General features: G+C 37.3%; 2 long non-coding RNA genes across 3 annotated transcripts in view; one reads left to right on the forward strand and one right to left on the reverse strand.

Moving 5' to 3' along the window:
• Window positions 1–17,623, forward strand: part of LOC111560495 — a 117,063-nt gene that overhangs the window by 74,736 nt on the left and 24,704 nt on the right. The gene's annotated exons all lie outside the window — the stretch shown is intronic.
• LOC123385453 lies at window positions 8,951–15,744 on the reverse strand. Its single transcript, XR_006597975.1, has 2 exons — window positions 15,627–15,744; window positions 8,951–9,350 (listed from the first exon to the last, which is right to left on the reverse strand). It is a non-coding gene; the product is annotated as an uncharacterized LOC123385453 (long non-coding RNA).

Raw genomic sequence — 17,623 nt, forward strand, 5'->3', positions numbered from 1 at the left:
AATGGATTTGGACCACAGGATTTAGTCCTGTGTCTCAAGACATAAGTGGGTGTCTGACAATCACTCAGTGTATTTGTGTTTAAGGTGGCAAATTCAAAGGCTGTGTATTAAGTGATACCTTCATAGAAACAATCAGTGTGAACTTTTATTTATCTGATCCTACAACAAAATGAGAATGTCTAACTGGAAACAAGCAATTACTCTGATGTTCAACCTTAGTATTAAAAAATATGGAGTAGGCATGTGCTAATAAGGTGGGCTTGGGGTTCGTAAAAGTTCTGAACTATTCGTTAACCGAGGGAGATATCATAAATCAAAGGGAAAAAAGAAAGTAGTTATGTGCGGCTTTGGGGTCCTGTGTTCTGGAATGGCCTTGTCTATATGCTAATATTATACATGGATAAATGATTTACATCTGCTACTACCTCACTGTCATATTCAGAAGAGGAACAGTACTATCCATAAAGTGTTTCAGTTCCTGTCGAAAACACCACATAAATATATGGTAATGTATTATTATCATTATATAGAGCAGAGGCCAAAAACCTCTTGCCAAAGTGATCCTCTAAAATTTTACACCTATTTCATGCATTAAAAAAAGAAATGTGTAGCATATGCTTTCACTTATTTTACGATTAGCTCATCAAATTTGTGTTCTGTGAGGATAGAAAGCCAAAAAGCCTGTGTCTCTCAAGGCCCTTCCTCCACCCCTATGCCTGCCTCCTCTTCCGGCGTTGTTTTTAAAAGGTCTGGTCTCACAGGCCCTCAGAAGCAAAGTTAAATTCAAAGAAAATAATAATAACTTGCATTTGTGTTGCTCTTTAACGTTTACCAAGTGCTTTCATATAATCTCATTTGAGTCTCACAACTACTCTCTGGGGTTTGCAGGGCAGGGAATAATACTCCCATTTTACAATTGTGGAAACTGAGACAGAGAAGAAAGGCTCATGGCTTGCTTCAGATTATCCAGTTAATAACCAGCAGAGCTGGGTCTTAAACCCAAGTCATCTGGACAATTAATTTAATAATACTTTTTCTACTCTGGCCAGGCTGCTGTGCTAGACAGAACTCTGAAAGGACCCTTAATGGGGCATCTGGGTGGATCAGTTAGTTAAGTGTCTGACTCTTGGTTTCGATTCAGGTCATGATCTCACAGTTTGTGAGTACAAGCCCCACGTCGGGCTCTTCATTCATAGCGCAGAGCCTGCTTGGATTCTCTCTGTCTCTCTCTCTGTCTCTCTCTCTCTGTCTCTCTGTCTCTCTCTCTCTCTCTCTCTCTCTTTCTCTCTCTTTCCCCTCCCCTACTCATGCTCTCTCTCTCTCTCCCTCAAAATAAATAAACTTTAAAAAAATTATAAAAAATAAAATGACCCTTAATGCCCCTCACCTTTATATAATCTCCTCTCCCGGAGTGTCCCCAGAAACTGTAAATATAATAATATATCGCTCCTGTGATTATGTTACTATATATGCAAAAGAGATTTTGCAGTTGTAATTAAGATCTCAAATCAGTTGACTTTAAGATATAGAGATTGTCTGGGTAAGCCTGACTTAAACATAGCAGCCTTAAAGTGTGGGTCTAGGGGCGCCTGGGTGGCTTAGGTGGTTAAGCCTCTGATTTCGTCTCAGGTCATGATCTCATGGTTTATGGGTTCGAGCTCCACATCAAGTTCTGTGCTGACAGCTCAGAGCCTGGCGCCTGCTTTGGGTTCTGTGTCTCCCTCTCTGTCTCTCAAAAAAAATCAATAAACATAAAGAAAAAATACGGGTCTAGAGATAAGAGATGGAGGAAGCCAGAGAGATTTGAAGCACAAAAATGATTTGATGTGCAGGATATTCTCTGTTGCTGGCTTTGTAGAACCTTTCCTAATGACACGGAATTCCAGCAGTTTCTAGGAGCTAAGAGACCTTGCCTATAGCCAGCAAGAATATGGGGACCTCAGGTTTACAACTGGAAGGAACTGAATTCCATCAATAGCCTAAATGAACTTGGAAGTGAATTCTCCAGAGCCACTAGATGAGAAGCCAGGTTGGCCAACCTCATGATTATAGCTTCACATGCTATGAACGGAGAACCTAGTCATACCATGCTGAACTTTGGGCCTACAGAACTGTGACATAATAAATGGGTGCTGTTTTAAGCTGCTAAATTTGTGTTAATTTGTTATACAGCAATAGAAAACTAATAAACCACCACTCATAAATATTTATTGAATGTTTATGACATGCAAGACAGTAACTTTTATTTCAGATAATTTTATTTTGTCTAGAGGGCCGCTTTAGACAAAAACAAAAACAACCTTCTCCCCCAGATCCCAGACTTACTGTGGTAATATTAATATTTCTCCTTACTTGTGGAAATGTAGAGAATTTCAATCCCTGTCCTCTTGAAGGTAAGCATGACTATGACCCGTATTCTGACCAAACAAAATGGAGGGGGACTGACATATGTCTCTTCCAGGACAATGGCTTCAAATTCCCCATGTTCTCATGTTCCATGATGAGGAGCATCTATTGGCCTGGGTCTGGGGAACAGAACTTCCCACCATCTGCTTTGGGCATATAGCGTGGGCAAGACATAAACCTTTGTTCGTTTTAGCCTCTGAGATTGCTGAGTTGTTTGCTTCCACAACACAACCTACCCTATCCTGACTGGCACATTTGCCTTGAAAATACCGGACCAACATGTAATACTGAACCTCAGAAACACTGACTGCCATCCTGCTGCATTAGCAGTAAAGCCAAGTTATCTGTTCTCAGGACCTTTTGCTGAATATATTTTGGGTAAAGAAAAATAAATCTTTATTTACCACAATTTTTACCTCCAAGTAGATGAGAGGTGAGGAAAGAGATGGGAGGAGTGGGATAAGACCCAGGAAAAAAGGGAAAACGAAAAGGAATGCAGCTTTCTGACTGAGCAACAGTTACTGACTGGCCACAATTAGACTCTGTGAGGTCCTCAAATATTAGTAAAGACAGCCCACTTTCCATAAGGCATTGAAACAAGTCAGTCATTAGCGTAACAATGAGTTAAAAGGAGGAAATCATGTACCTTAAATATTTTAAGGTGGCTCTATTCTCTAGGTTTGCTGGAGCATGCTATCCTGATTGGGGGGAAGGAAATCAAGACTGTAAGCAAATTTTTATGAGGGTTTTCACATTTCACATTTATCAGTTTTATTTCTGTGGAAGACCTACAGTATAGGTCTGTATAATAGCTAAGTTGAAGAAACAGTCTTTATATCCATATCAGAACATAGCCAGTAACAAATAAGTCTTAGAATTTTGCAATCATCCTTATAATCATTCATCAGCTATATTCTTGTTTGTTTTTTTAAGCCACAGCATTAGATAAAATATTCCCTTCTTGTTAAGATAGTCATTAAGGTTTACAAATTTTAAGTGAGCTAACTTGAAAAAGTTAACCATACACAACAAACTTATTTTGAAAATAAACTTTTTGGGTGGGGGGGGGGTAAATTCCATATAACTGCTAACAAGTCGAGGTCAAAGTAAGCATCTGTCGAAAACATTATTTCAAGAAGTTTTGATATGAAGCAGGAAACTCTACATAATGTTTAAGCTCTTGGTTTCCAGGCTCATTCCATCGTCACTATTTTTTCACTTATTCACTAAGCAGATTAATCAACTCTAGTCATCTGTTTGTAAAGTTTTTCAAGTAGATTTTTAAAACTAAAAGTTACAAAATTTCTTCAGAAACTTGAGAAACTTGCTTTTAAAACTTTTATTTCTGGAAAACAAAATCAAAATGGGCTATTTTATTTTTCTTTTACTTACTTTTCTTAAAGTAGAAAAAAGAGAAAGATAATCTCAAAAGTGTGATTGGACTTTCCTTACCTTTGTAAATCAATTTTTATATTTCAACATAATTCTGAGGAAATTAAAAGTTAAATATCTGTCAAGTCTCTCTCTAATATTATAAAATCATCACTTACAATGGAAGATACGACTTCCATGGTATAATAAATGGGTATAGATTGTGAATTCTGAAGACACCTCCCTCCCCCCATAATTCTAACTGCAGTGGACATTTGGAGTAAGGAATAAGCCTTACCAAATCCAGTTTTTTGGCATGAGTAGGGGGAAGGGTACCCCAGAAGGATGAAGGAAAGCTAGCCTACATAAAGCTAGTCTCTGGTACCTCACGAAGGTTCCCATACTTTCCCCATGGCCATGTCACGTTCTTCATCAGCATGTTAATTTCAAACTAACAGGTGATTTTTCCTTAAATGATCAAACTTTCTCTTCAGAAAATACATGCAATAGCTAATTCTAATCTGGCCATGAAACTAGAGTGCCGTTGAAGTCATAAAAGGGCCAAGCTTTTAAGTGTGAGTTTTTTTCCTTTCCTCTACAAAAGAAACATACATTTAGTATTTCTTTATTTAAAGACATGCCCGCCCACAAACATCTGAGAAACATCTGTAGACAAAATGCCAAAATGCATAGTCGAATTTTGACTCACACCTCACCACCCACCAAGACCCCTGTCAACTCACAATAAACACCTTTCTAGCATCTGCCCCAGAGAAAGAAACGCCACATTACCCAAAGGTCAGAGCAAACAGATGTCACTTATTGCAGACCCTAATCATATCCATATCCAACCTTAGGAGGTCTGTAGTGAAAGCCGACTTCTGGAGTCAAGTTTTCTTCAGTTAGAGACGCTCATCCCTGTGTCCTCTCTCCTTCTCACTGGAGTTAGGGGGCCTTAGAAGTGATTGTCTCTGGGGCTGTCCCTGCGCTCTGCTGACACATCTCATGATTGAGCACAGAGGTAAGAGAAACATCATGGTTGGCCAGCACCCTAGCAGTCTTCCTGCTTCTCATTTTGACATATCCGGAATACTCTTTCAAGAGCAGGTCCTGCATCAACTTCTCTGATTCCCTGTGGCAGTCTCAGGACTGCTCTTCCCTATTCTCATAGCCTTTTGTACACATCTTGGTACCTCCATTTAAAGACTTCATCCTATTGACTAGCATCAGTTTACATCTGCGACCCCCATGAGACTGAGTTTCCATTGGAGGAAGGAAGAAGGAAAGGAAGGTAGGTAGGATGAAAGGAAGAAGGGGAGGAAGGAAAGGGAGGGTAAGGGATTCATATGAAGAGGCTTCAGGAAGACACAATGTTGGCAGTGTAATTTAGTAGATTTTTTTTTGTTTTGCCTTTATAAACCAATAAAGCATAAAGTTAAATTCAATAATATGTTCAGTATCTATGAGAGATTTTTATTGTCATTTATTTCTTTATTTTTAAGATTTTAAGTAGGTTCCATGCTATTGGTGGGGCTTGAACTCACAACCCTAAGATCCAGAGTCACACGTTTTATGCCCTGAGCCAGCTAAGCTCCCCCTGTAAGAGATTTTTAAAAGGAAGAGTATGGATTTTTTTTTTACCTTTGCCCTCTGTTTTCTGGTTGGATTTGGCCAATAACAGGCAATGGGAGAAAGTTAGAGTTGAGAAGGCATGGGGGACATGAGGTCAGGGTATTTCTTTCTCTTCAGTTGCTTGTGAACCTCTACTAAAGGCCACAGTCTCAATCATATGACCCTTACTCTCTCCTGCCCTTGTCTCTTTAGCCCTATGGGTGGTACCAGCTTCCCAACATTACTAGTCCCAGAGAACTGCAGTGTCTCTTATTGACTTTCCTGAGCCTTGCTCATATCTTTGTAAATAGTCCTTCATTTCATTTGACTCAATTGTCTTTCTGGAGAAGGCCATTTGTTTTCTTATGGGACACTGACTGAGGACAGTAAGACACATTCTCTATCTTCAAAAGCTATTTGAGTAGGCAAATGAAATTAAATACACAAATAAATATCATTTAAGGAGATGCAATAAGGATCATAAATAATTTAGAAATTAGAAGGTACAGAGTTTCAAATTTCATAATACAATGCTGTACTTGAAAGAATTGAAAAATTCTTTATCGGGGCAACTGGGTGGCTCAATCAGTTACAGGTCCAACTTCAACCCAGGTCATGATCTCATAGCTCATGAGTTTGACCCCCACATTGGACTCTGTGCTGACAGCTCAGAGCCTGGAGCCTATTTCAGATTCTGTGTCTCCCTCTCTCTCCCTGTTCCTCCCCAACTTGCACTCTCTCTCTCTCTCTCTAAAAAAAAGCAAAACATTAAAAAAAATTCTCATGATTGCAAATAAGAATTTGAAAATGGCTTATAGTTGAATATGATATAAAAATAAAGCAAAATAAAATTCAGAAATATGACTTACTTTTCATAACAACTTTAAGTCCCTGCCTGCCTCAAACTCATGTAGATGCAGATATTATATAGCTATAACCTGAAGGCTTATCTTTTGCCAGTTCTTGAGACAGTCCTGTCCACAGCTGTCCATACACTAGGAGCTCCATTCCCAGTGGCTAAGGTCTAGAGCAATCATGCTGTCATAAACCTAGTACCTAGTGATCCTGGAGTGGCTTCACATTCTCCCTGAAATCTTCTCTCTATCCTTATGACTGAGCATCTGTTTTCTATGTGTTTCTGTACCAGTGTTTCCCTACTTGAACTAAAACCTTAGTCTGGCCCTTAGACTATAGATTGGAGCCTTCCAGACAAGCCTTGTCAACTTACCTCCCCTGGAGACAGAACAGTGCTCTAAGATTAGACTGTGCTTCAACAATGACAATAACCACTTCCCCTTATTATCTATAAAGTGATCCTTTTATATTATTTGTAAATCTCACCAAAACCATTCAAGATATGAGCATTGTCCCCTTTAGCAGATAAACCACAACTCAGAATTAGAGCTACCTAATGACTTAACCAAAGCTAAATAGCTAACAAGTAGAAAACGCAGGTGTCTTTCATTCTAGAATTTATGATCTTTCTACTCTATTTCTCTGCCTCCTCTCTGGAACTTTGACACAATTCACTGACGCTTAAGGGTCTTCTCTTCCAGAGATGCCAGCACATGGGATCCTCAGAGATCAATGCCAGACCAGAATGGGCCTGGATTTGGACAGCTGGGGTAAAAGCAGTCTTTGTTCCACTGTCCCAGCTCTACCTAGAACAACCTTATTCTCCTTGAAGACATTAAGACTTAGCTTTTAGATCATATAATATTTTTATGACAATTCTACAAAGCTCTGGCATTATCCAAAAGACATTTTAAAATACATTTTTTCTCTTATGAGAAAAGATAGATGCACAAAAATGTAAGCTTTAAGGGATGTTTCTTCATACAACCATAACTAACCTGAAACCTCACCACATTAATGTTGATTTTTAGAGAAGTCTCATTTCATTCCTGATCACCAGAATTTACAGAAGTGAAGTGTAATACCCCTAAGAGTTTGAAGATTTTAATTAATTATAAACAACTCCTGTTTGCTCTAAATTAAATGATTCCATTGAGGTATAATAGGGCTTCTTGCTTTCTTTTCCCCTGCCTTCTAAGTTTTTCAAATAAAATCTATAAAATAAAAATAATTATTAAAGAGGGTTGTTGAAAAAAAGAATTATTGAACATCTCTGTGTACATAGTACTGGTCTTCACACAGTATATACAATTTTAAAATATCCATTAGTTGATTTTATGACTCTAAACCAGGTTCTTGAGATGTTTGTTGATTACATACAAAAAATAAGAGATGTCTTTTCTGAAAGGAAGTTTCTTTAAAAGAGTTGATAAAGTGTCCCCTTGTTCCTTCACATCTCTTCAGATCCCTATTTAAAAGTTATTTACAGGTTTGCCCTTTTGTATGGACTTCCCTAGGTCTTTTCAATATGAAGAAAGACCTGTTATTATAATAAACAGGTAAGCAATGCTAGTTGCTGTAACAAAGCCCCAAATGTATAATGGTTCAAATACAATAGAAGTTTATTTATTATTTACAAAAATTCCAAAATACAAGTGTCTGATTGGCAGATGGCACTTTTCTCAAAGGGGAAATACAGGAACACAGGACCTTTTTTCCTGTGCCTCTGTCATATTCAACCTATCCAAGGTGTCCATACATACTTGCCTCAAAGCAGTGGAATGGGAAATAGCATAAGGAAGGTTCTGCAAGGAGGATTTTATAGGCCAGTCTTGAAATGGTAAACATTGCTTCCATTTACATTTCAGTGCCTGGAACTTAGTCATATGGCCATATCTAACTACCAGGGAGGTTAAGAATGAAGTCTAGCTGTGGGTCCAGAAAGAAGAAATGGGTTTATTGAGTCTACAGTGTAGGTTCAGATTCAGACCTGGGTTCAAATTCTAGCTCTGCAAATAATTCTCACGTGAGTCTTCATGCCTCTATTACCTTACCTTTTAAGGGATAATAAAACCTATTTCAGCAATTGTTGCTAAGTTTAAATAGAATAACAAATACACAATGATTAACACATAGTATTTTTTTTAATCTGAAAGGCCAAGATACATTCTTGTTTTATGGTTATACAGATTTGTATAATTATGGATTTTGTCTGGTCCCCAAAAGCTTTGTGATATCAAAATTCCCTCCTTAATATTTTGAATATTCAGCAGTATTTCACAAATACATCTATGTTACCTAACAACCTAATTGACCATTAAAGAAATACCAGAAATTACTGGTAGTGTATGTTTTACTGATTATCCAGGTTTTAAGTTACTCCTACCAACATTTTACAAATTATAATGAAAAATTGGCTTTTTTTCTATTTCACCATAGTTGGTTTGGCGAATGCATACAATTTGAGGGAAATAAAAACAATGGCCACAATGTAATTGATCCATAATTATGGCTTTTAAATCCTGTGACTACAAGAAGGAGATTAAACTCTTAAAATTCACTTCAAAGGTGAAAAGGCTGCCAGTCTTAAGCATTAAACCTTCATGCATAATCTGGATTCAGAAAAGCATCTTGCCATTTCAAAATCAGAAGTCACCCAATAACCAAAGATTTACAATAATGAAAAGAATTATCAGGATTATTTTTCTGATAGGCTGTGCAAATTATATATTTTCGCCTCCCTTTTGTTCCCTGGGATAAATTTTAGCCACAGTTTTTCTTTTTCTTTTCTTTTTCTTTCTTTTCTTTTTTTTTCCTTCTGCTGCTGCTTCTTCTTTTCTTCTTCTTCTTTTTTTTTTTTTTTTGTTTGTTTTTTGTACCAGCAGCCATGGGATTTTTGCCAGAACTGAACTCAGCCACTTCCCTGGGAATGTTGTCCAGTTGCTAATTTCACTACCGGAACTGTGTTCCTTCGCATTCTGGCCTATTTCCATGCATGCCTCCACTGGAATAAAGGGTCTGACAGTTCTGTGGATAATGGTAAACATATGTAGCCAATGCTGTGCAGTTCTTTTAAAGCCAGAAAGCATTAGTAGGTATTTCAGTTGCTGGCAACAAGAAAAAACAATGTAAGGCACTTCATCAAACACCAGAACCCAAAGAAAACTACACATCAATGATTTTAATATATAGCAAGAGTTTCTTCTTTCATTCTTTCTTTTCTAAATCATTGGCTAATTAAAAATGAAAGTCAGACTATTATGACAACCTAATTCCAAACTTTAAAACTACAGGGGAAAAGGCTGGGTTGAGGAGGAAAGAGAATAATACAACTTGTTTATTTTGGATACTATTCCCATTTCAAGTTAGGCTTTTTGATTCTTTAAGTGTACAAGAGAACTTTGACTTTCCTGAGTGCACAAGGGAAAAATTACATGTTGTGATGTCATTGCCTTGAAGATTTCTCATACCACTGAGTACATTAGTCACACTGTCAATGTCAAGGAGATATAAAAGAAAAAGGGGGGAGGGGAAACTATTATCTTCCTATGAGAATCAGTAATGATTTTTCTGTGGATGCATTTCTTCAAAATTGATTCCTAAATTCCAGTGGAATTTAAGAGAGCTCTTTTAGAATATGTAATGACATCTGTAGCAGGTCATCTTGGGGTATTATATCACCAGCCTAATAAAGACATTACTATGTAATGGTAACTAAGAATAAAGTGAAGACTACTTTGGGTGGTGTCTTATTTGCTACATAACTTTGACTCTTCTAATTATTTTATTATTCTCTATCGTGTATTGGTGATTACAGGGAGACATTTTCTTCTAAATGTACTAGAAAGTGATAATCTTCTGAGGTTCTTGTCTGTGGTGTTAAAGTGATATGGGTGTCCCTAGCCTCTTGATTGTTTGCTTTTGCGGTACAGCTTAGCAGCTGCCTCCTTATTTGCCTAGAAAACCATCCGACACCCCTCGCTGTCTGCTTAGTTTCATGATTTTTGGCTCATTAGAGTCCCTTCCAGTGTAATGGAGGACCCTGCCTGACTGAATGTCTTTAAGACAGAATGGAGCGATTCACCCCTAAACAGGAGCTTTTCTACCTAAACTCAGAATGAGTCACCCACAATCAGACAAAAAGGTAAGGAACCAATTGGAGAGAGCCAATGGAAAGAAAATCAAAGGTATTTATTAGACCAAAAAGAATTCTACTTGACTGCAGTTGAATCCAATATTAAAATGTTCGTTGGCTCAGTTTCCTGGAGACTGTCTGATAGACATATACCTATTCAAACCTCTTGATACAGTGGTGTAAATGAGCCAAAGCAAGTAGGACCATTGAATTTCATTCTAATCAGCAGTTACCTTGGATACATGAGTGGGATGGAGAATAAACTTCAAAAAAAATGGAGTCATTTCACAATTGCCCAATATTGACTTGGATGGGGGTTTCTCAGTCTTGGCCCTATTGATGATATTGGGGCCAGATAATTCTTTGTTGCCGGGGATGCAGAGCTGTCCTGGGCACTGTAGGATGTTTAGCAGCACCCTGGCCTTTACCCACTAGCTGACAGCAAGTAGTACCTCCACCCTAGTTGTGACAATCAGAAATATCTCCAGATATTATCACATGTCCCTGAGAGAAGAACAAAATTGGCTGTGGTTGAGAAATACTGAATTAGGCATATCAGTGTCTGCAGCCTGAAATAAGAGGCCAGGGATTGATTGACCTTTCACTTAAGCAACAGTGTTTCAAAGTGTAGGAATGGTGGCCAGAATGCTTGACTGTTAGGAAAAGAGGGGCAGTGAACTATATAGAATGGGATCACTCACAAAATAAGCAAACTGTTTCACTTACACTTTGTGACTCCCCACCCCAATAAAATGGTTTGTGCTCGAATAGGAACATTCTGGTAATAATAAGCCCATCTATTTAATTATTGCACATTACATCTCTATAGAGATATAGGTATATAGATAAAGGTATAGGTAGGCAGATATAAATAGTTCCCAAAGCACTTTCCTCAACACAACCTCAAGCAATTCTCTCAACTACCTGTAAAGTAAGATGAGCAGGTGTTCTGGTTACTCTCTTTCACAGCTGAGGAAACTAAGTTTCAGAGAGTTTAGGTGATTTTTTTCTAGATTATACAGGAAGGGTTTGTTTCAAATCCAGGGTTTCTATTGTTCTGCCTCCTTTTAAAAATGAAGGTTAAATGGAAACAGGTGACATATGTTTGTGCCATAAATCTATCTAGTTATGTATCCCATGAATAGAGGAAGAGAAGCATCTCCTTCCTTGTGATAGAGAAAGAAGTTTCAGTACGTGTTGGCTAAGATGACCCTTGAATTGGGACTCCATGGAGTTCACATCGAATATTTACCAGTTGGGCTATGACAGCACGTTCTCACCAGGAATAAATAAAATAGTGTTTAATTCTCTCTCCCTTAACATCTAGAATTTGGATCTAATTTGAAGGAAAGGAATCATGTTCTCAAGTGTGACAATGCTTTAAGCAACTTCTTGAATTCATTTAGCTGCCACCGCCACTGATCCTATTGTTTTGTTTTTTACATCATCAGATTTTGATCAAAGGGTTCACAAAAATTAGAAATACAAAGAGCAGAGCATGCTGTGCGTCAGCTGCTGGTAGAGAACAGATTAAACAAACGGCATGCTTCATCACAGCCTGGGACCCACCAAGCCGCAGTTTCAAATGTAGCAAATTCGTAAATAATTTCAAATCCTTTTTTATTATCTTTTATAAAAATAAAGCTGGGTGCACACTAGATTAATAAGCACTCTCTGAGATATAGAACACCCAGAAGAAGAACATGTTATCTTGTCAGGTCAAATGCTATTTTTTAAAATTAGGTGTGTAATAAATACAAGCAACAAAATAAAGAAAGAACTTTTTCATGAGTTCTGAAATGATTTTCTTTGTGTCATAGTCCACCATGATAATCAAGTGTTGATTGATTATCAACTCATTTGTTGGTAACTCATTAACAAATGATGAGTTGTTGTCAACTCGTTTGTAGAGGTTTTAAAAACATTTTTTATACAACTAATGCATGTTCTTTTTTTTTTCTTTTGAAAACAGACCATATAGAGAAGAAACTAGAAACCAATAACTTTTGTCTCTAAGAATGTATATTGCTAATTTGGGGGTCTTTTATTCTAGTATTTTTACTGTGTATTATCATGTATATTTAATTTTAAAATCATGTAGGTACTATCTGACATATAAAAAACCCATAAGCCGTCAGGCATAATAATAAACTGGCACTGCTGAACCTACCACTCAAAGCAGGGACTAGAAAGTTATGATTAACTTGGCATATTCCCCTGGGTTCCTCCCCTACTGTCTGCCTGCTTTGCTCCCTAGTCTCAAACTCAGAGATAACCTCTATCCAGGGATTCTCATTTGGGAGCAATTTTATCTCTCAAGAGACTTTCCACGATATTTGGACACATTTTGGCGGTCACAGCTGGGGCGGGGTTTACAACTGGCAACTAGTGGGAGGAGGCCAAGGATGCTGCTAACCATCCAGTAATGTAGAGGATGGTCTCAGACAACCAAGAGCTATTGGCTTCAAATGTCAAGAGGGCTAAAGTTGACAACCCTGTTCTCTTCTGTGTGCTGGATTTATCACGACTGTGCTTAAAACAATAGTTTTGTCACACATATGATCTTAAGAGTTTGACATTTAATTTTGCTGTTTTGGGGGTCTTGTAAAAATAGTATCAAGTTGTATATAGTATTCTATTACTTGCTTTTTTCTTAACTGTTTTTAGTTTTCATTTAAGATTTTGCCCATCTATTTTTACTGGTATATATTACTTCCTTATGTAAATGTGCCACGATGTATTTTTTTATTCTATTGACAATGAATATTTTGTTTTGTTTGCTTATTGCTAATATGAAAAATGCTTCTCAAAATTTTTGTACAAATTTATGGATGCACACATTTAACAATTTCTATGAAGTGTATATTGAGGATTGAAAATGCTAGGTTGTAGGGGGTGTAAGCTTTAAATTTAAAGGATAATGCAAATTTCAATGTGACTGTACCAATTTATATTTGCACCAACAAAATATATGATTTTTCCTTGATCCACATTTCTCCAGCATTCAGTATGTTTTCCTAATTCTTGCCTATCTAGCGGATATTGAAAGGTAAATCAATGTGGCCTCAATTTATGTCTCCTGAATTACTGGCAAGATGGAGCATCTTTTTATATTTTTATTTACCATTTCTGTTTCTTCTCTGAGGATCTTACTTTTCTCTGAAGTTTATTAATGTTTTCCATCTTATTTGTCAGATGAAAAAGACTTCCTCAATGGTTTGTGACATTCCTTCTCTTGTGGAATATGCTCTTCTATATACTTATGTCTGTTCTAAAGTTATCCATTTTGTTTCATTCATCTGTCACTTCTTTGCCAATATCATATGGTTTTAATCACCAGGACTCTATATTACATTTTATTATATGGTAGTGTGAGTGTGCCTTCAATATTTCCTTTTTCAGGATTTTATAACCCATTCTCATATCTCTATTTTTATGACCTAGTTTAATATTAGACTCAGTTTTGATAAGCTAGAAATATTCATACATTTTGGTGAATAAATGATTTATCTTGAATATGTAGTCTCATTCGTAAACATGGCATGTCTTTCTCTTCTTTTGTATCTTTTGAATCTCTTCTGTGGTTTACTTCATAAAAGTCGCTCTTTTTGCTAGTTTTTATTATTTTTTTTCTAGCTATTTGAGGTTGCAGGTTACTATTGTGAATAGAATTTTCTAACTGGTTATTGCTCACATAAAGAAAATTTACTTTGGATATTTATCTCCTACTTCACCCCTGTGCTGAATTGTCTTCCTTATTTTAAGAACTTTTAGTTGTGTTACTTTAGTTCTAAAGCTAAAAGAATTGACATGCACATGATAATTTTTCTTTTCTCTTGAGGCATGCCTTTTATTTCTCAGTATTATCTTACCGTGTTAGCCAGAAACTTAAACCCAAGTTTACCAATAGTAGCAGGGAGCAGGGTCTTGTTTGTTCTGGACATTCTTGGGCCCCCTGCCATTGCTTCACCATTAATTATGGTATTAGCTGTAGGTTTAATGTACATACTTTTTATTGTGTTGTTATTTCTAGCCCATTCCTAGATTTCTAATTAGGAATGAGTGCAGAACATGTTCAGTTACCTTTTCTACATAAATGATACTGGTAAATTTCAGAGAACTAAATGTCTCAACAACTCTACAGTGAATCTCCTAAGAGAGAATATTTAAGATAACATATGGCAAAAGCAAATATGTGTATTTCCAATCAGTAGATTGGAAACTAGTTACAATGCTTGCATGCTCCACTTTCTAGCTTAGCTCTTAAGATGTCCTTATGACTTTCCAATATTGACCTTGGCTAGCCAACAGCCATTCCCTCTTCTTCCAATTCTACCTCTTGGTTACTTGACTGTATTTGCTGTTGTCTAGGACTACTCCTGCATATTCATAGTTTCAAAAATCCTCAGCCAGAAATAACATGATGCATTAGTCCAAAACAACTCAAAGAGAGATCAAAACCTGAGATTTAAAAATCATTTCTATAACATTGTTTCAGTTTGAAGGGCTAAATCTATCTGGTTCAGTTAATTCACCATTTACCTCCATTAAAAAAATAAAATAAAATAAAATATAAAGGCAGGTTTTTCCATTATGTCCTATAGTACAGCATCTTATATATTATTATAATAAATAAGAATGCTTGTTATATATAATACTCTGCTTGTACTTCTTAGTTAAGTCTCATTTCATGTAACAATCTTCTTATATCTACCATAAGTTAAATTATAGGAAAGAATACTCACATTATATTAGATAAATTAGTAAGTTGTTAATATGTATCTCATGATAATTCCTATTCATTTAAAGATTCGTTATTTTTAGATAAGAAGTATGTTTTTTGTACCATTATTTCTGCATAAAATCTCATTTTCTGTGAATTGTGAGTCTAATTTGCTCCCTAAATGACAGAAGACATTTCCAGCCTGGAATTTACTGTATCAAATGATAACTTTATTCAACTTTCTTTTCAGTTTTGAAAACTCAGCCCGTGTTTGGTCATCAGTTTTAAATTTCTGACATCCCGAGACTATGAACAAGAGGCTTAAAAATGACATTTTCATTTTGCATGTCATAAGTGTCATTTAAAAAAAATTCCCCTTATTTACAATCTTCTCCCTCCCCCTGAACAAAACTTCTTACCATCCATTCTCATTTCTTGTTCTCTCTCCCTCCCTTTCTCTCTTTCTCTTTCTCTCTCTGTTTCATCCATGCACACCCGCCTACACACAATTGCATGTGTACCTACCGAATAGTTCCAATCTTGTTGACCAGTTTTGACTCCAAGTCACTTTAGACAGCAGCTAAGGAAACAGTGTATGAGTTGTGTTAGGAAGGCTTTGGGTCAGAGCACCTGATCGCAAATCCTAGTTCTTCCACCTTCCACCTAATCAGTCTATGCTTCATTTTTGAAAAATACTTATAATGGAGCCTTGATTTTGTTGAATATTTATAATAATAGTCCTTTCAAATAATATTTGTGAACATCAAATAAATTGAATTGTTAAATATTCAAAACATTGATCAGTATGAAAAATGCCTAGTAAGTGTAGTTTATTTGTATTATAACGTCATACTAAACAAATTGGCTTTGAAGGAAAGGAGGACAAGGATAATTTAATCCTTCAAATGTCTATAAGACAAGTGCATGGGACTGAAAAATGATCAAGCATTCTTCTTTTTTTTTTTTTTAATTTTTTCAACGTTTTTTATTTATTTTTGGGACAGAGAGAGACAGAGCATGAACGGGGGAGGGGCAGAGAGAGAGGGAGACACAGAATCGGAAACAGGCTCCAGGCTCTGAGCCATCAGCCCAGAGCCTGACGCGGGGCTCAAACTCACGGACTGCGAGATCGTGACCTGGCTGAAGTCAGACGCTTAACCGACTGCGCCACCCAGGCGCCCCAATCAAGCATTATTCTTAACTGTGCCAGAAATAAAGTACTAACAGAAACAATCTCTTGAAACCGTGATTGAAAATGGTTACATTAATGCCTATGCCTGGGAAAACCAGCAACATGTATGGATGGAGATGTGATGTACAGCCATATCTCTGATATATTTTGTTGTTAGAAACACCATACCAAAAGTAGAAATAACATAGACATATTCTTTGTTCATCTGGGGGGAAATTAACTGCTACCCATTAATGGTTCTTACCGTCTGGATGTAAGTAAGTTAAGGATGACATTCAGCTGTATGTAACATAAACCCAGAATATAGTAACTTGTCCACTGGGGGATTTTTTTCTTTTCCTCACATAACAAGAAGTTTGGAGATACACCATCCTGGGCAGGTAGGGGCTCCAGTGGTCAGCAGTGTCCTTGGCCTCTTATCTTTGCTCTCCCATTCTTATATAACTTTCATCCTCACGGTTGCCATATGACGGCTTCACATCTAGACTCACACTGAAGTTCCAGACAAGAGGAGGGAGAACAGACAGGTACAAATAGGAGGAGAGCCACAACTTGCTTGAACACCCTGGCAGAATTCTGCTTAGTGTGTTTTTCTTTTAAGTCAGAGCTGTGTCACATGACAGCCTTCATTGTGAGGGCATCTGGGAAGGTCGTTCACTAGGCATATCACCACTCTTTTTTTAAACACTTAAAAAAATTTTTTTTAATGTTTATTTATTTTTGGGAGGGAGAGAGAGAGAGAGAGAGAGAGAGCAAGGAAGGGGCAGAGAAAGAGGGAGACACAGAATCTGAACAGGCTCCAGGCTCTGAGCTGTCAGCACAGAGCCTGATGAGGGCCTGAACTCATGAACCGTGAGATCATGACCTGAGCTGAAGTTGGAGGCTTAACCAACTGAGCCACTCAGGCACCCCAGGCATAACACGACTCTTAACAAACTAGGGTGTCTGTTAATGAGGGAGAAGGAGAAAGTGAACATTGGGCAGACACCTAGCTGTATCTGCTACACATGTCTTACCTCTGGCATAGATATCAGCGTCGTGAGATTACAGTTAAGAAAACAAAGGCTTTGAAGGCCATACAAATATAACACCCTAGGCATAGACTGGACTTTGGACCTGATGCTAAAGGTAATGCTCTGGAATAACTATATCATGCCATGCCTCAGCAATGAGATCACACAAGACTCAGGTCCAATTGTACCTCCTCAATCCCGATTGTCTAGGCAGTTCTAGCCCAGGAGCTTGGGCCGTCCCAACTTGAACTAAGGACCTAGGAACTCTTTTAAGACTTAGGTGTCACTTTTTTCAATGTCACTTTTTTCAACTGTAT

Source organism: Felis catus, chromosome B2 (genome assembly GCF_018350175.1).
Source record: "Felis catus isolate Fca126 chromosome B2, F.catus_Fca126_mat1.0, whole genome shotgun sequence".
In the NCBI taxonomy this organism is placed as follows: Eukaryota; Metazoa; Chordata; class Mammalia; order Carnivora; family Felidae; genus Felis; species Felis catus.